The sequence below is a fragment of the Leptonychotes weddellii genome, chromosome 4, assembly GCF_054177405.1.
Source record: "Leptonychotes weddellii isolate Sample4059 chromosome 4, ASM5417740v2, whole genome shotgun sequence".
NCBI lineage: Eukaryota > Metazoa > Chordata > Mammalia > Carnivora > Phocidae > Leptonychotes > Leptonychotes weddellii.
Genome location: NC_138372.1, coordinates 84,762,650 through 84,790,117, shown reverse-complemented (window position 1 = coordinate 84,790,117; position 27,468 = coordinate 84,762,650). Strand labels below are relative to the sequence as shown.

Below are 27,468 nucleotides of genomic sequence, written 5' to 3'. Positions count from 1 at the left end.
CATGATCCCAGGGTCCTGGGATCGAGCCCCACATAGGGCTCTCTGCTCGGCGGGAAGCCTGCTTCTCCCTCTCCCACTGCCCCCTGCTTGTGTTTCCTCTCTCACTGTCTCTCTCTCTCTGTCAAATAAATAAATAAAATCTTTAAAAAAAAAAAAAAACTAGAACTGGGGAGAAGGGTTGGGGTCCCTCCGCAGACAGCAGTCACCAGGGTACCAGCTCAGAGCCTAACTCCAGGTACTGTGGCTGCAGTGGGATTTGATCAGGACAAATCTGCAGTGCATTAAGCATGATTTACGCCCGTCATCCCACAACTGGAGAAAATCAGAAGGGATTCCCGCAAGTCTGCAGAATTTATCCTGATGCAGACCAACTGGAGGACAAGCTTCTCCATAAATAGCCGAGAGAGTGGCAGCTCTGGTCACCAACAGAGAAAGGGCTGCAGAAGGGGGATAAGCCTTATTTAAACCAGGAGGACTCAAGGACAAAATCAACACATTCTGGTAAAGGCAGGGAAGGACACCCGCAACAGCATCATAGAAACCCTAGACATCGGCTCAGTAGGAGCTTCTTCCTTCTTCCCAAGATGTGTGTGAGCATCCTGCATCACAGGAGGGGGGCCGGGTCCTCCTGCGCCATCAGGTTTGCAGGGCGAAAAGTGCTGGTACAAATTTGCAAGTGAGCCCCTGGGCTGGGCAGCAATCACGGCTGGAACCTTCTGTGCCCAGAAACACACTCGATGACAGCAGAGTCTGACACTTAGAATAGTAAAGCTTGAGGGGCCCTAGCAATATTCTCATTTTCCATATGAGAAAATTGAGGTCCAGAGAGGAAGTGAATTGCCCAAAGCCATTGGGTCAGACTCAGCATGGGGGGTGGGGAACAGGAAGAAGGCGGTGGTGGTGAGGGCCTGGGTTTGAGAGCTCCCATTGCATTCATTCATTCATTCATTCATTCACTGAGTGACATCCACTTACTGAGTGACTTCTCTGTGCCAGGGTCTGTTCTAGGCGTCAGGGATGCAGCAGCAAACAAAATAAGCAAAGTGTGTCCTCCTGTGGCGTTTATATTTCTTGTGGAAGGGCCAGATACTAAAGAAAGAAAGAAACGTACAATGGCCTGTGGGGATACATGATACAAAGAGAAATAACATGGTGGGGGGCGGTGTTGCAAGCTGGAGGGCCGCCATTTTATGGTCTGGAAAGGCATCCCTGAGGAGGGGACGTCTGAGCAGAGGCACTCAGGAAATGTGTGCCAAGTGAGTGAGCGAACAGACGAGATGGGAGCGCTCAACCCCTGCCGGTCTTCAAAGCCCCCGCCCTCCACCACCGCAGCCGACTATGGGGACTTTGGTGCGCTGAGAGAGGTGGGCAGCCACTTCACTTTAATGATGCAGGTGGCAGTCTTCTCGGGGGTAAAAAGGGTCTACATGATGACAGCTCCCCACTCTGAGGGAGGCTGCTGTGGGGACTCGGTGAGCGGGCGCATCCAAAGCGCCCAGCGCTGGGCCTGGCATCAGGAAGGACCCTGCTGCTGGAAAGCCTTGCATTATTCACCTTTATTCATTTAAAAATATGGAAGCTCCCCTATTTCTATTTGGTCACAGAAATGCTATTGCTCCTCAGGAAAAGCCAGAGTGAGTTTGCGGAGAAGTGGGGTAGGGGGTGGAGAGAAGCATTTTCCGCCCACACCATCTCAGGAATGTCCGAGTTTTGTCAGCAAGGACTGGCGCCCCCCCCACCGGAGGCTGCTGGGGCGACACCCTACAGAGCCCAGCCTGCCCCCCTCACCTGGTGCCACAGGGAAGCAGGTAACGACTAGACAGCGCAGGGTCTTGGGTCTAAAGATCAGCACTGTTATTACTAATAGACACGCGGCCTCACCTTAAAGTCTAGCAATATTAGTAGTCGAACAACAGCTCATATCTGTGATCGTTTGAAACCACTTACAGTTTTTACTCAGTCTGCTGGCGTGGTCTGGGGTGGTGACACTGCTCAGAAGCCCGACTGCACGGGTTCAAATCCCAGCTCCGTGCTCACCAGCTGCCTGGCCTGAGCTGTTTCCTCAGCGGTCAAAGGAGGACAACCGTGCCCACCTTACGGTGTTGTGGGGAGCATCAGTCGGGTGGGTCTCAGAACGGGGCCGGCGCCCAGCAAATGTTCACAAATGTCGCCTCTTCTTAACATCTCATTGGATTCACGGCCAGCCCAGGACGTGAGCGGCAGCCGTGTCCCAGGGTGGGACAGCACCTGGCTCACATCACGAGGCTGTCGGCACCCACGTCTCCTCACTCCTGTGCTCCCTCCATGTTTTAAAGAGGATGGGGCACCAGTGACTTGGAACGACCCTCCCTTCCTGCACCCCCCAGCTCCCTGGGAGTCCCTGGGCTGGTGAAAGATCAGCTTTCAGACCACGACATGGGAATCCAACACATACCCAGGCAACAACCCCGAAGCATGACGTGGGACAAGCAAGATCAGAGAAGGACCCAGAGGGGCAGATTCCTCTTTACCCCTGACTTTACAGGCCATGGAGTCAGCCATGATCCAGGTATCAGGAGGCCAGCGAGGTGCTGGTCCCGACGAACCACCAACCAACCATTGCAAGCTGGCCCCGTTGCCCTGACCTCTCTAGGCCTCGGTTTCCCTGTGTGTAAAATGGGTTGGTCTGCATGATCTCTGAGGCCCTCTTCAGCTCTGTCTATATCCAGGGGGTGTCCCTCCTGCACATGGGTGTGAGCAAGGCGTGACCTGCCCCAGGCACTTGACACCGCAGGTCCTCCCGCCTGTCTGTCTTAGCACCTCTGTCGGTGGAGGGCTCGCTGGGGTGTCGTGGTGACACTCTGACGGCCAGCCCAGCCAAACTCGAATCATGCCCCTGGAGGAGCGGGGGTGGGCCGAAAGCTGCTTTCGCCAGCAGTACGTCAGATGATGGAGTTCCAAGGTGCGCTCTGAGAGGAATACCTCAATTACTGAAAGCCCAATGCAGGGGGGCTCGAGAGCCCAGAAAGCCCGCGGGGCCAGATCCGTCACTTAGCAACAGAGGCTAAGCTTCCAGCTCAGAAGAACATGTGAGAGAAGCAGCACGGAGGGAGTGAACCGTGAATCTTCTTAAAAAGAAAAAAAAAATAGTGTGACGAAGAGGCAGACAGGTAAAAATATCCCAGGCCAGAGGGCTGACAGCCCCACAACTTTTCAAGCACAGCACTCAGCCATCACCTCAGGCGACGACCTGCGACCGCGGCCAGGCCCAGCCCCTCCGTTCCAAGCAGCCAGAGCCGGGGGCCTTCTGGAACGCTGCATCCAATCAGCCCCCCGAACAGCCGCCTCTTGGGGTCAGCATCTCTCTTGTTCGGGAGGGCTGGGCCAGGTAACTCAGGGGACGAACGCAAGGGAATCCCTTATTTTCCAAGCCACACTCCCAGGGGGTCTGTGTGGTGGGGCCACCATCTTCAGGAAAGCAGACAGCCAAGGTGACGACAGACCCCCCCCCCAGGGCCCCACTTCCCTGAGCCCCACAGGGCGCACCTTGCTCTGCCACCCTTGGGTCTCGTGGCTCTGGGGACAGTAGTGCACATTCTTAAATGTGAACCTCTACAGTGGAGAGCTGGGAAGAGCCCCCCGGAGGGGAGGGCGGTGGGAGAACACCCAGCCGCCTTGGCCATAAGGCCAGGGTCCAACTCAAGGCTAATGGGTGGTGGGAAGGAAGCCAGGTCGGAGTCCCTCTCTCTCAGACAACTTGACAGCTTCCTGATTTTCATGTGACAAGCCCTTGTGGCCCAAACTGCTCTCCTAATTACCTCAGAGCCTCTGGGCTTCAACTGAGCCCAAAATGGGTCGGACTGTTATCAGAGACACAAATTGTCCTACAAATTATTTTTAATTGTTTTATCGAAACTTCTGGCAGTCACCTGGGGCAAACTGCTCCTGACAGGCCCTGGCCAGTCTTGATGGGTCTCCTTGGGTTTTCTCGTCCAGCTCCATTCTTGACCTCCCCCTCCCTCACCCTCCATCCCAAGGGCACAGAGCCCCTACAGCATGTTTGACCCCGTCCTCGATTCCCATCCCCCCACCCCGCCCGTGCTCTAGTTCAGACCCTTCCTCAGTCAGACGCCTGCAGCAGGCTCACTGTCCTCTAGGCCTTCAGAGACAGCTTCCTGAAATACCATGTCGTCCCATTGCCACTGCCTCGTGGAGAGAGCCCGCGGCCCTGGCCAGAGGCATTTGCGGCCCCTCCACTGGGGCCCCTCCATCCCCCAGCCTCGGCTGTCACTTCCTCCCCCCGGCCCCTCTGCATAAAGCCCTCCCCAGCCTCTGCCTACTGAAGCTTCCAGTCTTTGAAGGTGCAGCTCAAGGTCCATTGCCTCGCCTCTGTGACACGTTCTGTAATGCTCTAAGGGAGAACTAATGCTCCTTACTTTTCCCTTCTCTGCACGCAACTTGTAATACCCTTCCACGCTTTTACCACTTGGCTTTCTAGTATAGCTACCGGTGTGCATCCTTGATTCCTCTTCTAAACAGGGAGCTCCCCGAAGGCAGGAACCAAGGTGTGCCCAGCTTTGTGTCCACCTGCCCCTGCCCCCAGCCCAGCCTGTGCCTGCCACACACAGGATGGAACAGGGTCCCTACAGATGTTCCAGGGCCGCTGCCTTCCCCTCCTCCAAGAGCAACCAGCTTCCCTGTTGAAATGCTAACCACTGCCTTCACCTTTGAAACAGTGGCAAGGATGAAAAGCTAACACAACTGACCGAGCTACATTTAAACCTACTAGGTGTCGGCCTGCCCCAGCCCGGGTGACTAATCGGGTGCAGGCCTGCAGCCCATGTGGGGAGGACCCCAGGCCTTGGAAGCCAGTTTTCTGTTCTGTCATCATCTGTAAAATAGGAAACAGTGCTTACCTACCGACTGCATCTGGTTACCACACGGATAGAAAGAGAAAGGAAAAGAAAAGTTTATCGAGAAGTCAAATAAACAGAATGGTAATTTCTGACTTCATTTCAGAGATCTGCTGGGTTTCTGTTTTGGTCTCCCTCCTATATCTCAAAGAATAACATCTTTGGTTCTGCAAGACCAAATCCTCATGTATTACTACTATATGTGCTCAATAAATATGATATGAAGGAAGTGAACGAGTGAATTCATGAACGGATGCATTTTGAAGCCCCTCAATTTTGCAGAGTCTGATACAATTTCCCAGCTCCCAAATTTTCCTATTTTCTGATGCAATATTCTGATCCCAAGAAGATTTGATGACCCAAAGGTGCCCCAAGTAGCAGTTTATTTTTTATAAGAGAAAGAAAGAATGAGCTGGGGGAGGGGCAGAGGCAGAAGGACAAGCAGAATCCCGGCTAAGCAGGGAGACCTGCAGGGAGACCAACGATGGGCTCAATCCCACAACCCTGAGGTTATGACCTGAGCTGAAACCAAGAGTTGGACGCCCAGCCGACTGAGCCACCCAGGCGCCCCCCGCAAAGTGGCAGTTTAAAGCAAAGGTAAACTAAGAAGTCTGGCCAGCACTCACTGACGTTTTGCCTCTTATAAAGGATCTACTCTGTGCCTCACTTTCTCCACTTTGTAGACAGGGTCCGTCTTCACCTCAGAGAACTAAACCCTAGACAGGCACGGTCTTGGCACAGAGCATCCCACCAGGCTGGTGGGACCGTTCCGAACAACTCAGGCAAAGGAGCCAGGAGAACCTTCCGTGGCCTGTCTCACCTTCCTGTTGCATTTGCCGAGCGTGTTCTCTGCAGTTGGTATTTTGTTTTCTTCGTCAAGGAGGACGGGAAGCAGGAAAAGGGGCAGATGGCCCAGAGGGGGAGGAACTGGCACTGGAAGACGTGGGTGGGGCTAGTGCAAACAAAATCTTTTGGTTCAGTTTTACCATTTCATGTGAGGGGGAAAGGCATGCCCGGTGGGTGTGTAAGCAACGGCAGCCCCATGGCCGCCCCACGGATGCATTAACCTTGTGCCAGAATTTAGGTGCTAAGGGAACTTCTGGGTGGGGGGTAGTAATAAACCACAACCACAACCCACAGGGGAGACTTCTTGAGGGCTGGCTCTGCGGCAGCCGCTGTTAAGCCGCAGCTTAAACCCTGCCCATCACTGGATGAGGTTGGTTCCACAATTATTCCCATTCTACAGATGAAGAAGTAGAGGCTCGAAGGGATTAGTTACCTCATTTCATTGAACTTAAAACCCTTTGATGCTGGCACTTTCTTGAACTTACCAGAGAGGGTCAGTGGAAGGTTTTCACCCAACCAGGTCACCACTACCGCTGATTGTACCTCGTGTCCTGAACTGAAGAGGTGACAACGTAAGGCAAAATGCAACTTGGAATTGATGAGATAAGGCAACTGGTTCATAGATACAAGTCAAAATCTGGAGGCCCCTGGGTCCACACCAGCACAGTCTGGCTCTGGGGTCTGACTCTAAAGCACAACACAAGCGCAGAAAGATGGGCTTTGGAGCCAGGGAAGCCTGGTTGGGGTCCTGCTGCTACTTACTAGCTGTGAGTCTTCAGGAAACTACACAACCTTCTCGTGGTCTCCGCTCCTGGATCTGAAAAGATGGAGCAGACGGCCCCAATCTCACAGAGTTCTCACAAGGATAAAATGAGCTAATGTGGGCACCAGCCACCCCTTCATGTGAGCACGTGGGGGAGATGGGTTTGACCAAGTCTAGAGGCACGCAAGCTGCCCACTGTCCCGCAATGCCTCGGCACCAGAGTGTGACAAGCACGTGGGTCCCCCCGCCGAGGGGGAGGGGGCTGCTGGGGGGTGCAGGTACTGGTGCTCCAACTGACTTCCCACTTCTACTTCCTTCATCCAGTATTTCCTGAACACTAACTATGTGCTGGGCCCTGTTCGAGCACAGCAGAGAACAGAGCAAACAGTGTCCCTCCCCTGTAAAGTGACACATAAAAATCAGACAAATATATAATTAATACTGTGTATATAGACACATACCTATAGTATAGATAAAGATAGCACATAAATATGTAATAGTGAATGTGAGGGGTTGGAGTGAGACAGGGGAATAGGAGGACACACTCTGATAAAGACAGAGTGAGAGGATGAGCCTTGTGAATAGCCTCAGAAACCATTCAGGGCAGAGAGACTAGGAAGTGCAAAGGCCCTGAGGCAGCCTGCTTGGTGAGTATAAGGACCAGAAAGAAGGGCCTGGACCTAGAGCATCCTAAGCAAGGGAAGAATGGGAAGTGCTGACAGGAGGATAGCTAGACTCCAGAGCAGGCAAGACTTGCAGGCCATGGAAGGGCCTGTGTTTCCTTTCAAGGCTAACAGGGAGCTGTTTTAAATGTTTGAGCAGGGGAGTGATGTGACTCAACTGTTTTTAAGGACAAGTGAAGAAACAGGGAGGGTAGGTGAGAGGTGATGGTGACCTGAGCCAGGTTGATGGGTGAAGTTTAGGTTTTAAAGAGACAGGAAAACAGAGGGCCCCAGGATGCTGAAGAGCATACCAGGTCCCAGACAGGTAGAAGACCCATGAGACTAACCCAATTGGAAAAAGACACAATTTTTAAAAATCAGATGTGAAAATAAAAAGTCCAGGAGCAATGAGTGAAAACCTCACTACCTTCTTTCCTCATTCATGGGAGGCTCATGGTGGTAACAGATGGGTCCACACAGTATCTGTCCAAATTCTCTGACCTGGATTTTCTTAAAGCCACTATTTTATCTTGTTTCAGGGAGAGACAGCAGGAACCAAGGGGGTCCAATTACCTGAGTTACCCACCAGACTGCTGAAGAGCACTTGAAAGAATAGTGATCAGAAACCCTTAATTACAGTCCCAACATGATGTCTCTTTTCTGGGAACGAGAAGGGTTTGTGACTCTTTCCTCACCAGCCCTCAGTGCAGCTTTGTGGATGGGTGGGCAGAAAAGTGCTCCTACTGGGAACAGGTCACGGGACAGTGAGATCACAGTGAAGGGAGAAAGTATTTTTTTTTTAAAGATTTATTTATTTATTTGAGAGGGAGGGAGAGAGAGAGAGTGCACAAGTTGGGTGAGGGGCAGAGAGAATCCACAAGCAGACTCCCCGGCAAGATAGGGCTCAATCCCAGGACACTGAGATCATGACTTGAACTGAAATCAAGAGGTGGCTGCTCAAAGGACTGAGCCACCCAGGCGCCCCAGGAGCAAATATTTTTGAAGACCTGCTATGGCTTACATACATTATTTATCCCCCCAAAAAACTTAAGGTAAAAAGTGTAATTCTCATTTTACAAACGAAGAAGCCAAGGCTAAGGGAAGATAGCTATCAGGTACAAGATTACCCTGCCATGAAGTGTAAGAGTGGGGATTCAAACTGTGGTCTCCCAAGTTCTGTAGCCCATTTCCTTTCTGATATGTTGGCGCTTTTCAAACTTCTGTATGTCATAACACACAAGGAAGAGAATGCTGGTATGGCACACTGGGGTAAATGGAGGAGGCCGTACCACCCTAGGCCACTCCAGGCTATTCCAAGACATGAAGGCATCATTATTTCTGGGCCACATGCTACCCATATGTGGCACTGGTGAGGAAGTTCTCCACTGGGTCATGCTGCATTGCAAAGTGATACCCCTGAATCTCATTCAGCACGTCAACAGTGAGGTGAGTCCTTCTACCACCATTTCTCCGACGTTAGGAGCTTCTTCATTTGGCCAGGTCCTTTCCTAAAGCCAATGACATAATGCAAGTCGGGGAACTGGTCAAGGAGATTCCTTCCAGCTGTTCTAAAGGAGTCCCCAAATTCCTAGCCAGCAGGTCTTCTCGGTGGTAGGCCAGGACCGTGGACAGCGCCCATCAGGCCCTTCTGGGAGCTAATGCTGGGTTGCACCGGCTCTCCTTTCCCTAAACAACCCCCTCCCCCTTCCCCCCCCCCCCCCCCCCAGGGAACAGAAGGTCCACATCCTCACCAGATACTCACCTGGCAGCACCTGATGGAGCCACTCCTGCAGGTCACTGTTCACATTCCTTGAAAGGTAGCTTTATCAAACAACACTCCTGACCTGGAGAGGGATTTATAACCACAGGGGCCCCAGAGTCTTATAATTAAAGAGAAAATGCAACCAGCAGGAATTTGAGGGTGTGGACCAATGAATTCTATTTGTGAGTAAAAGAATAGGTGGCAAATTAGTGGTGCACAGAATCCAGAGGAAATTCTAATTTAACCAGTGATTAGAAATGATGGAATACAACGAGAGGCAAATGAACCAGGAGTAGCCTTGGAAGATCAAGCGGCAGCTCGGTGGGACAAATGCAGTGGATGAGAGATAAACTCCAGGGCCCAGGAGCTGGGGCATTATTCCCTCCAGCCCATGCCTGCCCCATCTTCACTCCACAAGAGGCCCCAGCCAAATAGGGCTTTAAGTCTCAATTCCCAAGTTGGAGGCTCAGGCTGCTCAGGACTCACCTGACCCAGAATTAATCTCCAACAAAGTATACCTGGTCATGAACATGAGAATAAGGTAGTACAGGAACCCATCTTGCATTTGAGCTTTTGTTCTCACCTGTAAGTTTTCTGTACACAGTGAATATCTAGTTGTTTTAATAACTGGATTTATCCATAGTTGAACCATGTTTTAACTTAAATAATTACTCATGGGGGTGGGGGAGAAGGGGAATTTTCAAAGGAATATATCTGCACAAAATGGCTGCCTGTGCAGCAAGGGCTTCTGGGCGAACTCTCCATGTCCTCTGTGGGTGGGGTGGGGGAGCATTAATGCTTACACTCCAATTATCCACCCTCACTTACAGGAACTTCCCCAAGATCAACGGTGGTCTGGAGGTAGGATAGGATAGGATAATACGGGCCTATTCTCCCAGGGCTGGTGATTTCTCAGAGAGGGAAGAAAGGAAGAAGCAGGAAGACTCAGATGCCAAGTTTCCCAGAGCAGCCACGGACTCCAATGGCAAAGCCCCAGGGGTGAGGACAGTGGGCTCTCCATGAGACAAGACTAGGAAGCAAGCAGCGTCCCTCTGAGCAGCCCAAGCCAGCAGCTGCTGTAAATAACCTTGGAGTGTTAGCAGTTTTGCTCTGGGGTCTGGGGCCTCACCAGAAACTGCTGCAAGTCCCTGGCATGCACTCTCCAGCAGAGAAACCTGACACACCAGACCTCCCACCAGGGCCCAGCCGCCCTTGATTCTGCAGATGCAGACATCCTCAGGGCAACATCCAACCTGCTCGGACTCTTCCCTCACTGCTTCAAGCACCAATCCCTGACTTGGATAAACTTTAAGGAATGAGGTCAGGAGTGGTAGAGATCAGGAAGAAAAAGACCAACAGGGCAATAAAGCACCACAATGGAGTCTGGGATCTTCTGCTGGATTCCAACCCACCTGGCACCACAGACCAGATTCCACAAACCTTGGAAGTTTACGTATGTTCATTCTCTACCAAATTCCCATTGGTGGAGGCTCATTTCCCCCTTCCTTGGGGCACTAGCTTAAAGAATCAGACCCATAGGCTTAGACCGCCTCATTTGGATAAATGCTTAGGTAGCCAGCAAATATTTATTAAGAACTTACTGTGAAGACATATCACATAAGTGGTTCAGAACATAAAGTTTGGGTTCTGTCAGACCTGAGTTCAAATTCTCAGATTGCCAGTCACTACCTGTGTGACCTTGGGCAAATTATTTCACCTTTCTGAACCTCAAGTCCCACATCTGTAAACTGCAGAGAGCAATATCCATCTCCTGGGATTGTAGCGAAGATTAAATGAGATGGTGTATGAATAAAGCACTTAGCACAACACAGAAGCCTCAGTAAAAACCTGGATATTATCACTGTGTGCCAAGCATGGCGTGAGCTGCTGGAATCCAGAACTCTGTCACCCCTCCTAAAAGCACGCCAAGAAGGCCTTTCCCCACAAGTCACTGGCCCGCCCGTCTAGGGCAGCGCACCAGTACAGACCCACCTGCGGTCTGTGCTTCTGCCCTCTGGAAGTCTGGGACATGAGGTGGGGGAGGATGATGTAAAAGGACTTTGTGGGGGCTGACTGACAGTCTTTTCCCAGCCTGGTGCTCCAGATGTTTGGCTGTGAGAACTTCTTGCAGCCCAGCCTAGGAGCGAGCAATAACTCAGATCTGCTTCCAGGAAGGAAGCTCAAATCCATCTTTCCTTTAAACTCTTCTGCTGCTTATCTTAGCAGCCTTAAAGGGACTGATGATGAATTGTCCCGCTGCAGCTAACTTAGACAGGAAAGGAGTACGAGGGGAGGGAAGGTGCACAGGCAGAAGGAGCCTGCTTCTCAAGAATCCCCTCCTCTCTGAAATTTGCTCCCAGATCCAGTGGGGAGGGCATCCATCCAGGGTGCGTGTACCACACACACACACACACACACACACACTGCCTGTAGTAGATGGAGTCCCCTGGGCCAGCATGGCCTCTCTTGCTGCACTGGGGATCCCCTTATTGCCTTTACTTTTGAGGCACACACATCTTAGCTCAGCACCAAGTCTAGACACGTTACAGAGAGCGAGGGGCCAGGATCCCTCTGGGGAGGCAGGACACACACTCTCCTCTCCAGGATGGTTGTCATGCAGCTTCCAACTCCATGGTGGACAGGAAAGGTTGGGGGGAGGATGGCAAGATCTGATCAAAGGGCAGGGACCCCTGAAGTCCACCCAAAAAATGCCACAACTTGAGAGAAGGCCACAGTCATGCACAATCCAAAAGAGTCAAGGTCTGTGCGGGAGTCTCACGCCGGAGCTGTTGAAGACAGCCGAGGGCACCCATCAGACCCAGCACTGCTCTGCCCACCGCCCGCACCCCACCCCCCATAACCCTGTTCTTACTCAGGGTGTCCTGGGGAGACCTGAAGTTTGGGAAGAAGTCAGTTTAAAGCTGAATTATGGGTCCTTCTCAACCACACGTGAAGCCCTGACACTTTCATTTGTCTCCACACCCCCTCTCAAACCAAGGCACAAGGGCAGGGAGAAAAAGAACCACCACTGGTTATGGGCCATAAAGAAAGGGGTGGGGAATCAACATTTTTATAAGCATCCACCAGGTGTCCAGCACTGGGCTCCAAATAAACCTGAGGAAAAGGCACCATAAGCATCCCTATCTTATAACTGAGGAAACCAAGGCTCCAGAAGTAAAGTGACTTGCCCAAGGTCACCCCATGCTGGCACGTGGCAGAGCATGGGGCCCATTTCTGACCACAACCACAGAGCCTCCCCCAGAGCCTCTGCTCCAATCCCCCCACCCCAGCCTGGCTCTGCCTGGGGGGCCAGTGCTCTGGGACTCCTGCCCAGGAGCCAGGCAGCCTGAGTTCTGCTTAGCTCACCCTGAGGACTTGCCCACCTCTGTGACCCCGAAACACTGGGAGCTCTGGTGTTTCTGCTTACAAGTCCTGGTATAGAACTCCATTCAACTCATAAACAGCTGACACACAACTCTGTGTGTGACTCAGGCCAAACGAACTCACTCCAGTCTGCGCTGGTGGGCACGATTTGCCTCCTGCACTGAGTCACTCAGGCCAAGCTGCAAGGATTTGCTGAAACTCACCACCTACTTAGCTGCAGCTGCTTCGTTAGAGAAAAAGCCAGCACAGGAGCCAAAACCTCTGATGGTCCCAATGGATGGGCCACAGCCAAGGACAATCAGGTGTGACCTCAAAGCCCTTCCTGCTTGGGTGACGGGTCCACCTCACTGGACCGTGGGATAATGTAAGCACAGCATGAAATATAAGAATCCTTCACCGTTAACCTCAACACCCTCTGACCTGGTTCTGCAGACATCAATGAGAACGTCCAGCACAGCCTAACAGGCTCCAGCTAAAGTTTTGGCTGGAATATTTTTGGAGCCATTACAGGATTTTCTCAGCTCCTGGAAGTTCCTATTAACAAGGACAGTGCCCTCTCAAGCATCTTCCTTCTCTATACCATTGTCCTGTCTCCCCAACCCAACCCTCCTGCCTCATTCTCACAACTTAATTGCCCCCAAGGAAGCTCTGTTTATAAATTTCCTAATTCCTAAATGTTTTTCAAAGAAGGAAAGAGGAATGGGATTTAAAAAAAAGAAAAAAAAATTTTGTTAAACTCCACTTGACAGCAACCGGGTCCTATAAGGTGAGTGTCCTCGGGATTTCCTAACACTTAGAGCCCTGACAGGGCTGTTGGGCTTTTAAAAGATAACACTAGGCTTCCTTTCTCAGCGGCCGCGCCCCTGGGGGAGCGGGCCTCCCCAGACTACTGTGAGCATAGCTTGGGAGCACGATGCGCACAGGTATAAATGTGTCAGAGGCCTCTCCCGAGACGGTCCTCCAGACCTGCACCCGGCGCACGTCCCCCATCTCCGCCATTCGATTGCCAGACGCGCTTCCCTCGAGGGAAGATGGGCTCCCCGCTAGCTCCGAATTGAGCGAGATCCAGCCCTAGACTGGGAATTAAATATTCATCTCGGGCGTGAGCGCTCTGCTTCTCCTGCCAATGTTACTGTCAAGGTCAAGGGCCTGAAGCCGAGCGGCTGGGGCTGGGGTCTCCAGCCGCGCAGAAGCCTCCCCGCGGGAACTGCGCCCTGGGCGCGCAGCTCCGGGCGGCCACACCGGCGGGGCCTCCAGCCTGGTCCTCCGCGGGGCGCTTGCCTCTGCAGGTCTGCCCGATTAGCTCCGGAGTTCTTGGGCCCTCCTGAGCCCGGGAAGCAAGAACCCGTTGGCCAACCCGTGAGCGCGGAGCTGGGCACCCCCGCTGCGCCGGAGGAGCGCGGGCCCCGGGGCTCTGTCGCCAGGCAACAGCGGCTGGAGCGGCGGGAGGAGCCCGGGGCCCGCGCAGGGCCGGGCGGGTACCTGGCAGCGCCGCCTCGCACCTCCGTCCTTAGGCCTTCCTGGCTGGGGCGGGGCCGGAACAGCTAAACTTGCGGTGGCTGGCCCCGTAAAGCCAGGCGGGGCGCGGCCGGCGACTCACCTGTCCAGCGGCACACCGGCCGAGTGAGTAGCTGCGGTGCCCGACGGGTGGCGGGCGCACCGCCCCTCCCGCGGGCAGCCCGAGTCTGGCGGCGGCGGGCACCGGCCGGGGCTGGGAGGGGACCTGGAGACGCACGTCCGCGCACGCGACTCTGCTCGCTCCTCGCTCCCTCGGTCGCCGCCGGCCCCGGCCCAGATCCCGCCCGCGGCGCGCTCGAGCCTCTGGGGAGCAGCGCGGGGACCCAGGTCCCGCGGCGGAGACAGCCGAGGGCCGCCCTCCCTGCGCCTTGGCCGCGCCGGCTCTGTGGAGCGGAACCGAGCTGGGCGGAGCGCAGCGCGCACTGTTCCCTCGCTTTCCGAAAGGCCACCCTGGCGGCGGGGCGCCGTGACGCAGGCTTGACTCACGCGCGGGTCCGCGTCAGTGCGAGGCTCTGGGGCCGCAAGCGAGGTTTTGATGGCCGACGACGCAGGCGGAGGGGGTGGGCAGGGGGTAGGGAGAGGGGCTAACCCGGGAGCGGCCTCTTGAGGCGCCGGCCCAGGGGACCCAGAGCCTAGGACAGCATCACCAGGACTTCTGTCCTCAGAGAGGAATGGGGCCCCGATGGCCAATGACCTCCGGAGTCCTGGGCCTTATTTCTTCACCTTTTCAGGAGCAGCTCTTTGGCCGTCCTTCATGAACTCAGCTCCAGCCAAAGTGCTTACTCCCCTGTCCTAGCCACTTGCCCTCCCTGTCTTCGCTCATTTTCCCCCTACTTGCAATTCCTTTTCCACTCCACCGTCCTTCCGTCCTACCACCCTGCAAGACCATTCCCTGTGCAGTTCAACTTCAGTACAGCTGTGGAGCTCCTCTTGTATGGCACGGGAAGCAGGGGTTGAGAAGATCAGAGAACGGCCGCTGGAACCTCTCGGACAGACAGAGGGGGGTTACCTAGATAGACAGAAGACCAGGCGGAAGGGTTGGGGAACCCTACAAGATGGGGAAAGTAGGGGATGATGAAGGGAGAGGAAAATTCTGACCGGGCTCTGAGGAAGGCCTTGAGGAAGCAAGTTGGGATCCTAGCCTCAAAGTGTGGGCAGGACTTCAACAGACAGAAAGGGAGAAGGTTGGCCCTTGTGGAGGGGAAAGTATGACAAGGACAAAGATATCAGAGAGTGGAGAAGGTGTGCAGGGGAGGTGACTGCCTGAGCTGGAGGGGTGGGGCAATAGGGGTAAAGTTAGGGAGGTGGGAGCCATCCTCCCTAGCCTTGGAGGGCTGGCTGCATGTGGAGTCTGGGATGAATTGTCTCTGCTGTAGGGGACCTTGGCATTAGAGACAGTATTTGGAGGCTGATTCTCAGTTGTCCTACTGACAGGCAATACTCTGAAGGCTCTGAGATTTTACCCTTGGAGTCTAAAGGGTGAACTTGCCACGGTTTCATGGATGCTGGCAGAAGACATGAGACTCTGGGGCCAGAGACAAAGGACTTCATTACCCATGGTGTAGCAGGAGGCAGGAGCTTCACTTTCAAATCAGTTTCCCTTGATCTCCAGATCCCATGGGAAGGGCTGGGTCCCGGTGATCCTGCACATGCTGAGGAATTCTAAGTTTAGAAACCCCAATCCTTTATAATGGGCTGCAAGCAAATCTGCCAACTTTTGCCCTGGAGGGAGACATTATTATCTTAGCAAACAAGCCCATCCTCCACTGAGGGAGACTGTATCTTCCAAAGCTGTTCACTATGCAAATATCCTCAAAAAGATAGTCTGGAGCAAAAAGCCACCAGTGCCTCTGCCCACAAGACTTGCAGAAATGTGAGACTCCCATGGACATTTATCTCCCAATGGACATCTATCTTTTCACTCAACAGCTACTGTGTTAGCTAGTGTTTACCTGGTGCTGTTCTAGGCCCTGAGGATACAGCAGAGAACAGGACAGATAATGATCCCTATCCTCATGGAGCTTACATTCAAGTGGACCCAACCAATAACACGGAGTGGGGTGAAGGGGCATGGCAGGAAGTAGCAAGTGATCCAGGAGGAGTGCCAGAGGTGAACAAACAGAATGTGACACCGGACCTGGTGGGGGATGGAGAAGAAGGATGGGGTCAGAGATAGGTGGTCTTAGGGCAGGGGAACTCACCGGCGGGTGGTGTGCTGATGGGGAAGGATAGGACTTTGGACCTTACAGACCTGTTTTCTTTCATCCTGACTACCACTTACTAGAGACCTAGAGCAAGTGATATCACATCTCTGAGCCTCAGTTTCCACATCTGTGAAATGAATAATACATGCCCCATAAGGTTGTTATGATGATCAGATGAGATGATTTTTTTAAATATCTGGTATTATTTGTGTGCTTAAAAAAATGACTGTTATTAGTGGTATTATTAGATAATTTATTATTATTAACTAGGATAGGGAATCTCAAAAGAGGAACAGATTTGAGGAGCAGTAGGGAAGAAGGTAATGAGATCATGGATTTGGGACATATTGAAAATAAAATGTCCATGCGATATCAAAAGGATAACCCGAAGATGTCCATTGCTTCTCTGCCTGTATATCACATCAACCCAGTAAAGCCCCAGCCTTGAATGAACTCAATACTTGGTTTCTCTATGCCAAGTTCTCTAGAGAAAAACATACTATGGAGCACACAGGTGTCCCTCTGCTTTTCATGGTTACCAACCCCAAGCGGGCTCTCATGTGGCACAACAACCTTCCTATGATTCTCTGGTCAGCTTACTTCTCCATTCTGTTGGAGGCCACTGCAGCCTTCTCCACTCTCCTAAATACCCACTCTGCTGTCCCCCAACCCCACCGCATAGGTCCCTGCCTTACTTCAGCCAGAAGCCCCCTTGGATTTCCACTGACGAAAGCAGACCTGCACCTCCATTTGCACCTGCCCTCTCCTCTTCCTTCCTGATAAAGCAGGGGAGAGTCTCTCCTGCTCCCTGAGACTAGCCCCCACCTGCCCACTGGGTCCCCTGGCCCCACCCTTCTTGAGAGCCTCAATCACTGTGGGTTATTCCTTCTCTCCTGTCTTGTCAACCTTTGCCTTTCTACTGGATCCTTCTTAGCAGCTATCCTCCTTTCACAAAGTCACTAAAGCTCCCATCCTTACCTTCTCCTTTTCTTCCACATAACCTGCTTCCATTCCCTCACTCCCCACTCACTCCTCAACTCACCTCTGCCCATCATGCTGCCAAGACGGCTTTCCTCACTAAGGTCACAGGGGACTTATGTCACTAAATCCATGGAACAGTCTCCAGGTCCTCATCTCCCTGACCTCTCTGTGATTCTTGTCTTGGCTGTCCTCTCCTTCCTTCTAGCACTCTCCTCCTAGGGTTCCACATTCCCTGGCTTTCCTCCTACCCTTCTGGCCACCCCCCAGTTTCCCTTGCTGACCTTTAAATGCTGGACTTCCCAGAGCCCTAGCCTTTTCACCCTTTGTACCCCTCTCCTAGACCATCTCCCAGACCACTGACTCTCACCTTTACATCTCCATTCCAGACATCCTCTGAGCTCCATATACTCAACTTCTTACTCCATCTTTCCACTTGACTCCCTTGGAATCACCTCCAACACAGATGTGCAAGAAATACATTCAACATTCAAAGTTCTACCCTGTAAATCTTCCATAGTTCACTTCTTGCTCCTCCTCTGGTCCTCCTTGGCTCCATGAATAGCTGAGCCAATCAGAAACCCAGTAATCATCCTTGAGACCGCCTCTATGAAATCTGCCACTAAATCCTGGAGATTTCATCTTCTAAGTACCTCTAGAATTTGGCCACTTCTCTTTCATTCTGCTGCCATCCAGTCCAGACCAGAATAATGGCTCACCTGGACCCTCACCATCACCTCCTGATTCTAATTCCAGTCTTGCTCCCTTTCTCCACACAGCAATGGCACAATCTTTTAGAAGTCCAGATATGATCACACTCTTCTCAAGCTTGCAGAGTTTGGCCCACATCTTCAACACATCCTTCCAGACCCTCCCTCAGCCCTAGCCTCGCTTCACACCCTCCCCCATGGCCTTCCCTACAGCCCACTGCCTGCTCCGACCTTCTCTTGGCTCTCCTACATGCCCATTCTTTCCTGACTTGGCCTTCAGCCATGTCCCCTCTCTGCCAGAGAGCCTCTCAGTCCCCTTCTCCTCTTCCCTCACTCCCTGCTCACCCACCCAGTTCACCTCAAACCCTAATTCTTCACACCTCTCCTGACCATGGAGAAGACTTCGATCAATCTCCCAGGTAGACATTTCTTCTCCTTTGTAGCCCTTTTCATGATTGTAATTGGATGCCTAGTGGTGTGACTGTCTGATGACTGATGGTCTCCCTGGCTGATGGGTAAACTCCTTGAGGGCAGAGACCATGTCCATCTTTACCACAGGGTGGACTCTCCGTAGGGATTTGCTGAAAGAATAGATAAAGTGTGGTTAGAAATATGGGTGTAAAGTCCAGGAGAGAGGGCTGGAGACATAGATTTGGATGTTATGAGCGGAAAGGGGATGCTGAAGTGGAGGGAAAGACAGCCCTCCAGAGGAAGTACATAGAAGACAATCGAGAGGACAGAACTTGGGGGGCTGTGCCTGCTTCTGTGGGGCAGGAGGAGCAAGAAGGATCAGGAAAGAAGAGAGAGGAGAGTCAAGAGGTGAGAGGAAACGCTATCACAGAAGAAAGCGTTTCCAGAAGGAAAAGGCCATCCACAGTATCAATATTTGCAGTGAAGTGAAAGAAGATGAAGCCCAGAAGGTATCCCTAATTGAAGGTCCCGACAGGGAGAGGGGAGAGAAGGCTTCCACCAAAAAGTCTTCCTGAACCCTCCAGCTCTCAGTGGCCATCTCCCCTCTGAAAATATAGAAAGTTGATTCTTCCTTGCCAGGCCTATAGAAAGGTTTTTAAAGTATATAGTATAATATTACGAGGTAAGACTATTAGTATCCCCAGCTTACCCATAGAAGAACTCAGGCTTGGTGTCCAAGTCATACAGTGAAGTCCATCCCAGGTCCAAAGTCCTCCCTCTCAACCTCGACATTTAGGGCTTTATAATGTAGGTCCCCCTTCACATGTCTATGCCTTGCCTCTCAAATTAGAGTGTGGCTGCATATAGGGCTGGGACCTCTTCCTCTTCATCTCTCCATGCCTTGCGCTCCACCCCCCCACCCCCCCCACAATACAGGACTTATACATAATAGATGCTCAGTCAAAGTTTACAGGCTGGGCAGCCCTGTCAAGTATGGAGGGTCCAACACAATGACCTGATCCATTCTTCTAAATTCTGGTCCTGCTTGGAAGAGGAGACACATTTACTGGTTAAGCTCCCTTCCCCAGCTCTTCCTGTTCTACCCAAGCCTGTCTTCCTGAAAAGAAAGACCCTGAAGTCATGCTCCTAATTTTTATTTCTCTCTACATGAATCCAAGGAACGCTATGACCAGAATCATTAAGTAGTAAGATGCAGGAGGAAGTGTTGGCCATGGTTTTTTCCAGGACACAGGGAAAGAACCCAAATGGCAATTCACTTAAATTGTTTGTGTTTCTGAGCATCTGAAACACACAGATGCTGAGCTATGATCTCCCCTTTGTTCTGAGTGGGAATGATTATTAGTTTTTCTAGTGTGGACATTTTTTAAAAGGGCCCCAACATTCTTTGACTGTGTTCTCTTCAAGAAGTGTTGCTTGTATTCTCCTCCTTTTGAATCTGGGATCTGTGATGCCCAAACAAGAGAGGGAAGTTGTGTATATTTCTGGACCCAGGCTGTAAGAAAATGGTAGCTTCCATTCTCTCTCTCAGGATCCTTGCTCTTAGAACCTGACTGCCATTCTGTGGAGCCCACAGAGAGGCCCACGTGAAGAAGGGGCCCCTGGCCCCCAGTGTGGGCTGAACTCCTGACCTTGCCAGCCAAGCAAATGAGTCATCTTGGAAGCAGCTCCTCCAGTCCACTCAATCCCCCCAAGCTGACGGTGCATGGAGCAGAGACAACTGCCTGGCTGAGTCCTTCCCAAATGCCTGACCCACAGAAACCATGAGATAGAGAAAGGTGATTATTGTTTTAAGCCGCTGTGTTTTAGGGTGCTTTGTTACACAGCAATAACCAGAACAGCCATGTAATTGTTGAATAAGCATGGAAGCAGCAAGAAGGTCAGTGACCACATGCTACTTTCACACCTTGGAAGCCTCCCTCACCAATGACTTAGAAGCAGAAAATGGGCCTTTTTCCATAGCCATCTCAGGAACCCCATCCTCCCAGATTCATTGAATTAGATCAGCAAAGGGGAAGAGCAAGCCTTACCCAAGTAGTGTTTAAAATGTAAAACATAGCTGATGCTAAAGTCCCCACCCACCCCGGCACAGTATGTGTCTTTAGAATAAATGTTAGGCCTATTGTAGTTCCTTGAGGATGGTTATCCCGTTATGGCTTCTGAGGATAAATCCAATCCCTGTGGTATGTGGAATTTCACCTGAATGAAGAGAGAAATGCCGTATTAACTCCCTGGAGGAAATGGAAATTGGAACCTAGAACAGGAGCTCCGATCTTCTGCCGGGCTACCCCCACTCATGGCACCTCTGCTTCCTTACTTCCTTTTCCTTGCCTGTGGCTGCCATCCCTAATCAATTGTACTTTGCTTTTCCAGTGAGACCCTATGGGCTTCATCAGCTCACCAAGCAGTCGGAGTCGGCCGAAGAAGTGACACACATCCGCCATCTTGAGTTAGAAAATGAGCAAGAAAGGGAGTCGCAGCTCTCAGCGGCAGGGATGCGGAAGCAGTGTGGGGCAGTACCACATGAGTGTGTTGGAAACCCGGCCCCTGTGGACTGGTGCCAGAGCTCACAGTTTCAACTCCCCCTCCGCCCCCCCGCCCCCCGCCCCCTCCCCCCCTCCCCGTCACTAGCGTGGGACCTCTCGGGACCCAGTGTTCCCACCTGCGAAATAGGGATAAGAATAGTGCTCTCCTGGGCGCCTGGGTGGCTCGGTCAGTTAAGTGTCTGCCTTCAGCTCAGGTCGTGATCCCAGGGTCCCGGGATCGAGCCCCGCATCGGGCACCCTGCCCGGCGGGGAGTCTGCTTCTCCCTCTGCCTCTACCCCACCCGCCTGCTCGAGCTCTCCTCTCTCACCCTCTCTCTCTCAAATAAGTGAATAAAATCTTAATCAATCAATCAATAAAAGAATAGCGCCCTCCGCACAGGATGTTGAGCATTAAAAGGAACACATTTATACCAGCAGCTGGCACAGAGTGAGGACTCCACAGGTCCACCACTGCTGGGATCATGATGACAATGTTGACAATGGTGACGGTGACAATGACACAGTAAAGAGCTGGGCCACAGCTTGGAAAGAGGTGCTTCTGGCCAGAGCCCTCTGTCCTGGGGTCCCGTGTAGATGGAACAGAACTGAGCCCAGGGAGGAAGCTCTGCTAGCAATCCCAGCTGTCCGGAAGGTCACCTGTCCAAACTTGAGCCGAGTGTAAAGGAGGGAGCAGTGGGACCCTGAGCGGGGCAGGGACTTCCCTGGCAGAGTCAGTACACAGCAGGCAGCTAGCTGCCCCCTCACCTGGCCCATCTAGTGCAATTTGCAGGGGGGCAGCGCGAGCAGGCGGGCAACAGCCCTTCCTACTGCTCCCAGCCCACCTGCTCCTGTCTCCGTGCTGTGGGTCTCTTTGCAAATCCATCTAAATCATATTTGGGCAAAGCTCCTCTCTATCCGGCACTGTGCTAAGCTCAGTCAGCTCACGGCTGAATTCCCAGGCAGGGTTTACACCATCAGCCAAAGACAACATGGAAGGTGTTGAAAAGCTAAACAACTTTCCTCTGTATTGGCCAGGGCCTAACAAAAGCCCCAAATCAACCCCAGCGGTGAGAGGACAATGATAGACTTCATCCACGTATAAGGGAAAGCAAAGTTTCCTGAAGGACTTTGTTAGCACCTGGGGGTTTATGTTCAGCTCAGCTTTTGCCCTGAGCATCAGGTCTCCTGGAAGAAGGAATAGGATTCTCTCATGTGCAAGTAGCACATATGTACATTATATGTAATAATTTAAGTAAGAATCTTTGTAGAAACAGCACAGATGAGTTCATTACCTTTTACATATTTGTTTCCTGTTTCTCCAAATCCACCATTCTTGGTTCCATCAAGGGTTTATGTGAAAAGGTTTTGTATATTTCAAGCTATAAATAGGAAGCAACAATGGGAAATGGCTGCTAAAGCAGCTAACTTTTTTTTTTTTTTTAAAGATTTTATTTGTTTATTTGACAGAGAGAGACACAGCGAGAGAGGGAACACAAGCAAGGGGAGTGGGAGAGGGAGAAGCAGGCTTCCCGCCGAGCAGGGAGCCCGATGCAGGGCTCGATCCCAGGACCCTGGGATCATGACCTGAGCCGAAGGCAGCCGCTTAACCGACTGAGCCACCCAGGCGCCCCTAAAGCAGCTAACTTAAGCTTGAGCTACATGAATAGAATTATCATTTTCCGATGATGGCACGGACGTCACAAGTCCATCTAGCTTCCTCGCTGGAGCTTGAGGACCACTGTAGAGAAATAGTGAGCAAGCAGGGACGAGCTTGTGAAGGGTCCCACCATGTCCCCAACCCCACAGACCTAGGTCTGGATCCAGCTGGGCCTTTTAGAAGCTGTGGCTTAGGGAACAAGTGAGAGACAAAGCCAGAAGATGAGTTGGATTCTGTAATGTGTTAGGCTGGAAACCTCTACTTAGGTTGAAAGGTGAAAGGGAGCCATTGAAAGTTTTAGAGCATGGCAGTGACATTATGGGTATGACTTCCTAGCTAGACTTAAATGGGAGGTGGCAGCCCAGAGCCCTTCAGAATTATCCCTGCCCCCTGAGAGGAGACTCCCATTTCTATTCCCAGATCCTACCTCCCAGCAACTTCTAGAGAGTCTCTTCATTCCTGACCGGGAATCCACTCCTCAGTCTCTAAAGTGGAAGCTTCACTTCAGGTTCTGAGAGAATCCCAGTGGTGAGCAGGTTGGGGGAGGTGGGGCAGAATTGGGGAGGAATGTGAGGAAAGAGAGAGACAGGGAGAGATCAGAGGCCCCGGAAAACCAGGGAGGGGCCTCCCAATTCTTTCCTGCACCCCACACCTCACCTTCCTCCACTAGGACTCAAGCAAGCCACTGAACCACTTGGGTCCTCATCTCTTCTTTCGATGTGAGACAGTCAAGCACAGGATGGAGGAGAGGAATGAGCAGCCCTCCGCAGGAACAGGAAGCACCCCACAAATGCAGGCCAGGCCCCAACCCCAAGGCAACTCCAATCATCTGCTTATTGGAACTGCAACATTACCCCGGAGAATCTGACTCCACAAAGTCCTTATCAAGCAGGATGGGGTGCCCTGACTAAACACAGCCCTGCGTGAACATCCAGAGTACAGATCAAAACAGACCTTTGGGATGAGTGATTCTAAAGTCTTTCCCCCTTACACAAGGACTCGCCTTGCTCTCTTTTTCTGAGGCAGTGTGATTTATCTGACTATGTATAGTCAGATAAATCCAGGTTCTGAACCAATCTTGCCAAGGGATCTTTGATGATCACTTAATATCTTTGACCTCCATATTCTTTATCTGGAAAATGGAAATAATATTCAGTTCTCTTATCTCACAAGGTCTTTGTGAAGATTAAAGAGATAAATCAAGGCAGTATTATCGCTGTTGCTATTAGCAATAGCTCACAAAACACTACTGTAAGCATCTTACACTTACTAACTCACTGAATCATTAAAAAGCCACTTACCTTGAGTTTTAAAATATAATGTGCCTTATCCCCTTAAAGGCTGAAAGTTTTAAAATAATTTGCAACGGAAAAACTTAAACAGTATAATTCAGCAATAGGATTAGATGCAAAATTAACATGTAAAATATCTGTAACATTCAGATATACAACGATCAGTAAGAAGATAATAGAAATGCTTCCATTACAATAGCAAAAACAACAACAACAAAAAAAGAAAAATACTTAGAAATAAACTTAAAAAATGTATAGAAAATCCTCATGAAGAAAACTCCCAAATGCCACTGAGAGATCCAAAAAAACAAACGAACAAACAAAAAAATAAGTTTGGACAGAAGAAAACAGGTTTGGACAGAAAGGGAAGACAAAACATAATAAACATGTTAATTCTCTCTAAATTAATCTAAATTAGCATTAAAATGACCTCAATGAAAATAACAAAGGATTTTTTTTTTCTTTTTAGCTAGATGAGCTAATTTGAAGGTTCACATGTAAAAAAGAACAGCAGGAATAGCCAGGGGAATTATGAAAAAGGATTTGTGTGATGTAGGGCATTAACCCATTAGGTGAGAAACATGTTATAAAGCTACAAGTTTAAATTCGTGTGGTCCTAGTATGAGAAATACATGAGGCAGAACACAGAGTCCATAAATATACTCTGACTTAGTCATTTAGATTATGATAAAGATTATATTTTTTTCAAGTGACTAGGGGAAAGATGGATTTTCTTAAATATTGTATTTATTTGAGAGAAAGCACACATGCAAGTGTAGGGAGGGGCAGAGGGAGAGAGAATCTCAAGCAAACTCCCCACTGAGCATGGAGCCTGACATGGGGCTCAATCTCACAACCCTGAGATCATGACTCTGAGATCATGACCTGAGCCGAAACCAAGGGTCAGACCCTTAACCAACTGAGCCACTCAGGTGCCCTGGGGAAGATAGATTTTTAATAAATGGTATTGATTTGGCCACCAGAAAAGAAGTAAATTTGAATGCCTTCCTTAGTCCTTACACCAAATTATACATGTACCAGGATTAATAAATGTAAAATTAAAAAAAAAAAAAGCTATAGGAATGCATCCAATGCAGTACTTAGAGGGATATTTATAGCCTTAAATAGATGTATTAGGAAAGAAGAGAGATTGAAAATCAATAAGCCAAGCAACCATCTCAAGAACTTAGGAAAATAGACTCAAAGGGAACAGAAGGAAGAAAATGATAAAGACAATGTAGAAATTAATGAAATAGGAAAGTAAACATACAGTAGAGAGGATCATCAAAGTCAGAAATTTGTCCTTTGAAAAGTCTAATTTTTTTAACAAAACCATACAAATACTAAAAGAAAACATGGAGAACTTATTCTGATGTTGGATGGGGAAGACCTTCCTAAGTATGATATAATCACTGGTTCCCTTTTACCTCCTCTGCTTTATTGTTCCCCAAATCACTTATCATCATCTGGCATTTGGTTCACTTTTCTGTTCATTTGCTTGTTGTCTGCTCCCCAACTAGACCAACACTGTATCCCCTGCACTTAGAACAGTCCTGCCCTATAGTAGGTGTTTAGAAATATCTATGAAATGACTGTTTAAAAGAGGGGAGAGGTATTTCTTTAATATATAAAGAGTTCCCAAAATCAGTAAGAAAAAGAGAGAAGGATATAAGTAGAAAATTTGTGGAAAATAAAATACAAGTGGCTCTTACATTCACAAAAAGATGTTCCAGTTCATTCATAATAAGAGAAATGGCAAATTGAAAAACAATGAGACATGGACAAATAAAATTTTTTAAAAAGGTTGGTAATAAACAAGTTGCTAATTGGAGATGATTTAAATTGTACAATCTCTGAGGAGGATAATGAGACCATATTATCACAATTACAAAGGCACATACCCATTGCCAATTAAACCCCATCTACCAAAATTATGAAGGCACATACTCATTCTGAACATGTGTTTGTTTAAAGGCATTTGTTTAAAAATACTCCTTGCAGCAGTGTTTGTAAAAAAAAAAAAAAAAGGAAACAATTTAAATGTCTATCAACAAGGAAATGTTTAAATAATTTACGGTACCTCCACACATTGAAATTCTTTGCAGCCATTAAAATGAACAAATCTGCTCTATATGTTCTGATTTGGAAATGTCTCCAAAATGCACTGTTAAATGAAAAAAGATGCAGAATAGTATGGAGAGGATGGGACAACTTGTGTATGCTGCACATCCTTGGAGAGGCCTAAAACATTTCTGGAATGATACATAAGAAACTGATAATAGTGCTTGCCTCTAGGGTGAGGAACTGCATGGCTGCGGGCAAGCAAGGAAGAAAGATTTACTTTTCATTGCGTACCTTTTGAATTTTAGACCTTATGTCTGTACCATGTATATTTGGTCTACCCATATCTGTTTCTATATGCATATGAGACCTCTAGGAAGGGGATGCCTGAAAGTGGCCATGATCACTTCCTCTATAGAGGGGGCTTGGAGGTTGGAGGACCTTGGAAGGGAAACTTGGTACTGGACTTAGTTCGTTTTAATTTTTCTTTGACCATATGCCTGTATTACCTGTTCATTAAAATAGCAAAAATGCATTTCTCCTTTCTCCTCTAGACTGTCCCTTTCTGCCGCTCTCTCCTGGACTCCCACCTCCCCTCCTGTCCCCTGTGCTCAGGCACACGCAGCTGCTCTCTGCAGCAGGGCACGGTGGGAAGAGCATGGACTGTGGGATCAGATCCAGGTTCTCATTCTGACTCGCAGCTCCTCGTCCTCACCTGTAAGAGGGGGATAACAATCATATGTATATTATAGGGCGTGCGAGGATTAAATGAGATAACATATGTCCAGTGAGTGAGCAATAAGCAGTAGTTACTGTTAGCATCAACTTTGCTTTTCTGGGACATGGCTCTAACGCCCATGGAGGGCTGGGTGGTGGAACCTTTGAAGTCGTGTGCTTGGAAGTGTACTTCCTCCCTTTTATCAGCTACCTCCAAACTCTGAAGGAAGAAAGAAATGGTAAAGGCTTTGAGGAGTCACAGTATCTTCTAATATTAACTGAGGAGCGAGGATACTCTCTTGTTTGTAAGGGGAGGTAGGGGACGATGAAGGAGGATACCCCAAATTGCCCACACGCCCGCATCCTGGGGCCCCAAGCTCCCAGCCTGAGACGAAGCACTGTCCTTTGGACATGGGAAGGGGGTGGGGGAGTCTGATATAGTAGGAGCAGCATCCTCTAGGAGTGGAGTGAGGAGGGAAATGCGCCAGGAGACATAGGAAAGGAGGGGGCTGTTTGCCCCACAGGCATGGGGAGGGAGAATCGGGTGCAAAACCTGCCTCACCCCAGGGCCAGCACGCAGCTTTCAATACCAGAGTCAAATATAGACCCATTTCCATAAAAGCACCAGCCTGCTTCTATAAATACCTCAGCCAGTTTTCCGGGGTTCTCATGTGACTTTGATGCCTACCGACTGCGGGGATCCGTCACCATGGTTACCAGGCCATGTGACCAGCCACTCTTCATTCATGGCAGGTTGCCGCATCCTGGACTGGGGGTGGGGTGGCTGGCGAAGGGGGGCTGGAGGGAGGACCGAGGAGAGGGAGAATGGGGATGAACAATGAATAAAGATAAAGTGTCCGGTCTTGGGGGAGACTTGCAGAGCTCTAGCCTTCCTGCAAGGATGCTCTGACAGAATTATTGATCTCTCCAGGCTGACTGTCAGGGAAGAAACATTTTTACCCGAGAAGCAATAGACATCCTTGCCTGAGTCCGAGAAGCGAAGGTTCAGAGCTGGAAGTCACCTTAACAATCCTCTAGGCCTCTACCCTTGTTGTCAGATGAAGAAAA

The 27,468-nt window shown here is 50.3% G+C and overlaps 1 protein-coding gene across 2 annotated transcripts in view; it reads right to left on the bottom strand.

Moving 5' to 3' along the window:
- SLC6A17 (solute carrier family 6 member 17) overlaps positions 1 to 14,189 on the bottom strand; it is a 49,277-nt gene extending 35,088 nt beyond the window's left edge. The window contains exons 1-2 of one of the 2 annotated variants that reach the window (XM_081815620.1): positions 13,910 to 14,189; positions 976 to 1,089 (exon numbers count right to left, since the gene is read on the bottom strand). The gene's annotated coding sequence lies outside the window, so the exon portion shown is untranslated. The remainder of the gene's footprint in view (positions 1 to 975; positions 1,090 to 13,909) is intronic. The other variant, XM_081815621.1, reaches the window with a different exon arrangement.
- Positions 14,190 to 27,468: the final 13,279 nt, after the last annotated feature.